Consider the following 5,625-nt stretch of genomic DNA (forward strand, 5'->3'; position numbering starts at 1 on the left):
TAAAAAATATTTTATTTCATTTATTTCATATATTTTATATTTTAAATTATAACGAAGCAATGTTGAGTGCTTTCGTTTTTTTTATTGTTTATTAACTCGAAGATAGTTCAAAAATGTATCAAAACGTACTTTTAACTCTATGTCGCAATAATTCAAAGATACGATTGAAAAAGTAAAATAAAAAGTAATCACAACGTGTTACGAAGAATAAATAAATAAAAATATTATAATTTAATGGCATCTCAAATCTCTCTTTCAAATGGAATTAATTCATCTTCCTCGTGGCTCGACTCAAAGATACGGGCGATCTTAGGAATACAAAAACTAAATGTCGCCTTAATCTTCTATATATGGGGATGCTTTGGGAATATCAATGTCAAAGACGAATTGTGAGAATAATAGACGTGGATGAACAGACGGGCACGTCTTAACTGATGCGTATTTAATTCGAGATGTCTGCATTCCGCGTCGAAGTCGAAAAACACCAAGCCACCATGGCGAGCGCGGCCACCATAGGGGCCATGTTGGCGAGCCATTGTGGTAGTGCCGAGGGAATCAAGTAAATTGGCTGAATTAGTCCGTCCGTGAACCGGCGCAGCGATCATCAACGTACGCAGATGCAGATGCGCGATAGATCCTGCGTTGCGTAACTTGCAGGCCTTCTTTGTGACTCCGAAAACTTGGACTTTTCAAATGATTCATAGTAAAGCGAAAAATTATAATCTACCTAAAGTTCCTAATCTTAGAATTTGTTAACCTTTAGGGTACACGATAATTTTCCGGTCTTTTATTACACGACAGGTCGTTCGTATCTGAATTAATTTTCATCATTTTTATAAGTATATGAAGATTCTTAACTGAGCTTTACATATACTTTAATATTTTTAATATCTGTAAGATCGTGTATTAATTTTCTGTAATCTAGGACTTTTTTGCTCAAGTTTTTTCGCTAGGCTTTCAGAAAGGCTTTCAGAAAGTGTGGAAAAGTTCAGAGCATTAATATTTCTATTACATAAGACCCCACTGCTAACGAAATATTTTAAAAAGGAGAATTGGATTCTGTTCTCCTTTATTCCGAAGAAATTTGAGAATAAAATTTCACTTGTGCTAAAAAGATCCAAATTGCATGCAGACAGAGATTTAAAAAAGGAAAGGAAACCATTATTTAGCCAGGTGCTCCCAGTATTTGAAAAAAAAGAAATGTTCAGGACAGCATAACCGAATGTTCAAGTTATATTGTGCGTAAGAATTAATGGAAAAAAAGGAAGAAAATTATATCGTAACGATATGATCGCATCGATATGATGATATGTAAAAATCTTTATGTAAGGACAATAAATTATTTATATTTGTATATTATTTATATCTTGATAACTAGAGACAAAAAATTTTTAACGACAAGAAGCAAATTTATTACGCCATAATGAAACTAACGTCGCAATTTAATGGGATATGTATGATAAAATTTATTTGCGACAACTCAGAGAGTTCGGTCAGGCCAGTGCAAAAAATTGTCTTAGAAAGTAGTGGAAAAAAGTTCGTGCAGATGGTAGCAACATGCCGTGTATCAAGAAGATGAAAGATATTAAAAAAAGATTCGTATAATGAACGGCTGCACATTGTTTTGCGCATACATCTGCTGGTGAGACAGATATTTACTCTAGTCTAGTATTACTTACGATTGCTCGTTAAACTCCGCGTTAAATTTTACAGATGACAATTGTATCTCTTACTATGTAAAAAGACATTACGAAAAAATTAAACGTTGAAATTATTTTGTCCAATCGAATCATCGGTGTTGAATTGATACCTCGGCATAGAAAATTGATCTCTCATGAAATCCGCCAGATGCGGACCTAATGGCCAATCGGTGTTCATTGTCTCGCCTTTATAGGTGCGCGTCGAGGGCGCGTGCACCTATAAAGGAGGTACACTACTTTTACAGCTGCCGGAAGTACATCTGCTAACGCAAAATCTACTAACCGTGCGGAGGAGATCGGGCCCTCGGTTAAGTCACTATATTATAATCTCAATACATTGTACTCGCTTTGTAATTTTATATAACTGTGTGTAAGAGTTGCGCCATTGACGCGACTAATGAATCGCGTTCCTTATGTCGAGACGAATAATCAAGATGGTTAATTAAAATTGGAAAAAAGCTGAGGGAATAAGATAGAGACCCTTACACGTGGCGGATCCGCGGACAGACGGCAGGGCCACCTTTATTTTCGAAAAATAGCGGCAGCTGCTCGAAAGAAACGATCGCGGCACGGTGTGGCTCGTGCTGAACACCTTTCGTCTCTAAATCGAGGGCTTATGGTTTCTGGTATAATCTTGATGAAAATTCGTAGCTAAATATAAAAATTCTTATATATACAGATTATTAGTCAGAAAGAAAATATCTCAAATAAGCAAACTTGTTATCTTGTACTTTGCAGTTTTAAAGTGTATTTATGGTTTTCGCTGATATTATATGTGGTCTAGTTTTAACTAATTTTTTAATTGACATTTTTAATTGATATATGTGGTCAAAACATTTTTTTTAAAATTAAATTAAAATTATAAAATTAATTAAAAAATTTTTATGTAAGAGAAATAAAAGCAATTTGTTAAAAATATATGATTATGAGGCCTTAATTGTGCGCGCACATTACAGGTATAAATTTATAATTATAATATATTCAGATTTTATCAGAGCTTATCATATTTTCATATTTTCATATTTTTACGTAACTTTAAAAATAGAATAAGAACAATAAGTTGTGCTAATTTTAAAATAACGTTAAAATAAATTGTGACTGATCAAAAAGTGACTTTTAATAATTATTTTGCAAAAATTTTGATAAATTTAAATGTTCATGACTTATTGCTTGGAATGATATTGTTCTTTTGTCTTTCATTAATTAAGAATGTCATATTTCAAAGCATTACTCAATATTAAAAACAGGTATTTCAAAAATATTTCATAAATTATTCTATTATTACGTTTGGGTATTTGTGTAAAATATGAGCATTATTTTCTTATTAAAAAATATCTAAAACTCATTTAATTTTTTTTGTTTGTCTTGATTTTTGTAAAATTGTATTTTATAGTTCTTATTTGTAAGTTAAGGAAATAATATTACGAATTAAATCAAATTTTTTATATACACTAATAAAATTTTAATAAATATTCGTGCAAAGATTTATTTGAATTTACTATTATTACTTTTTTAAAAGTTATTTATCTAACACTCTAGCAAAATATAGTCATTAAATTACATAAGCAAAATTATTTGTTATCTTGTACTTTGCAATTTTAAAGCGTATTTATAAATGCTAAAATGTTTTCGCTGATATTAGCTAATTTTAGCTAATTTTTAATTGACATTTTTAGCTGATATTAAGGTATAAATTTATAATTATAATATATCAGATTTTATCAGAGCTTTTCATATTTTCATATTTTCATATTTTTACGTAACTTTAGACGAATAGAATAACATTTCGTTCGCAATTAATTAATACATAATCTCTAAATGAAATGCAATTGTTAGCTCAGCGTGGGTGAGAAATTATCGCATTTTTGTATTTTGAATTTATTTTTCAGATTTATATATTCAGAATGATATCAAAAAGGAGGAATGCGCATCTGTCTCTCTTGAAATTATCTGCATCATCAATGACTAAAAGTACAAACTTGTCATGCTCGTTATTAAAATAGCAATCAAGTTTCACAGACGGAAAAATTGCGACGTGCGTGTGGCATGTATATGGCAATTTACTTTAAAAGTTGCTTCGTTATCTGCTTATAATGATCGCATTTGCACGTATAACTCACCTCTTAATTCGCCATAAATGGAACTCGCAGGTGTCTTCGATGAAGAAATTTCCTTACAGTTGATAATGAATAATTCTTCCGCCTCGCCAATGTTTCTGTACGAATTACTCTGATTTTATCAAGATTGCATTACCGTTAAAAAGAAGTAAAGCAATATCAAAAGATAGAAAGAACAAAATTAGTTAGGAAAGAAAAGAAATTGACTCATTCTGAATTATTACTGTTATTTTAGAGAAGAAAGATAATTATTATTGCTCAAATAAATGAATAGGTACAGATAATTGTAACAAAATACTATGCAATATTAATTGTTTTAACATCCTGCTCAAATAAGCATTGATTTATTCTACTGATTTACTTCGATTGAACTTTGTACATCTGTTATTTTAATTGGTGTTGTTAATTTTTTTAATTGCATTACTTTTAAAGTAAAAGAGCGAATTCAAGTAGGAGGATTGGAATATTAATTACTTTAAATTAACGTTGAAATGTAATTAATAAAAGCCCACTGAGTTATTAATACTCAATCAATTATAACGACTGTATTTTAAATACAATAAAAAATATTTAAATAAGATACTGTGCATATTTTGCTTGATACGCAGTATTGTTTGATCTTCATGTTCAAACTTTGATATATCATTTATTTTCTACAAAAGATTTACGTCTAAAATATATTCATGGTGTTTCATGTTATGGAGTTACAACAGTATTATATTGATACGTCGATTTTCTTCTAATCAATATCTCATCGAGAGATCCGCGGAACGTAACGTCAACGGCCGCCGCCCGGGCGCAATGTCTCCTCAACCCTTTTTTCGTATTCTCACCCCCGCAGCTGACGAGCTGGGATACCACCTGACGGTTACCACCCGGGACAGCTGTTCTTTCCCCTTCGCGAGACTCGCGTACATCATCTCCTTCCTCCGTTGCCCCAAAAAACCGAAACGATTTCATATGGTTAAAAAAAAAAAATTCAAAAAACCGCGTATTTCATCTCGAACAACAGGATGTTCCGCGGTAGGGACGAAAGGGGAATAATCATCGGCAGGGAGTAATCATACAATGGGATCACGTCGTGTGATCGCAATATCCAATATTTATTATTTATATAATGAAACTAATTTGAAACTAACTTTGAAAGATTTGATTGAGAGATAAAATTATAAGCAACTTTATAGCAAGATAATTAATTAACTCTCTTGACGACACATCCATCGGTATATCTATCATCCCCTAGGCACCGAGTCCTTCTGTCTCTCTTGAACAAATCCATAGAACCATTCATAGGATCTTCGCGGGACGACCGGAAGGTCGGTGAACGCGTTTCGAGGATTGCGAGACGGTAAGAAAGAAAGCACATAGATTCTCCTGGTAACAGCAGTCGGCGGGCTGCTGCCTCGGCTTATTTTCGCTGGACGCGAACGTCGAAGACAACAAAAGTACTTCGACGGAGCAGATGCATGGCATGTGCTACGAACCGACACCAGATGCCCCATTGGCGTAGAGAGATCCCTCCTCGAGAGACGGACGACCCCGATAAAGGTGCATGGCGCCCAATTCCTTTCAAGCTAGTCGCGTGCCAGATCCACAACCGTTTCTTCGTTTGCGTATGTTCCCTTCTATGAGTCCCATCACATATCATATCGGGAACCGTTGGAAACCGATGGACGATGGGCGAGACCAAATAGTTTTCTTTCATTTTCACTAGTCAAGTCTAATATTTCTTTTTAGTAATTTAATACATAAACTGATTAACATTTTCAATTAAACGTGTATATATGCATATATATATATATATATAT

Source organism: Atta colombica, unplaced genomic scaffold, assembly GCF_001594045.1.
Source record: "Atta colombica isolate Treedump-2 unplaced genomic scaffold, Acol1.0 scaffold321, whole genome shotgun sequence".
In the NCBI taxonomy this organism is placed as follows: domain Eukaryota; kingdom Metazoa; phylum Arthropoda; class Insecta; order Hymenoptera; family Formicidae; genus Atta; species Atta colombica.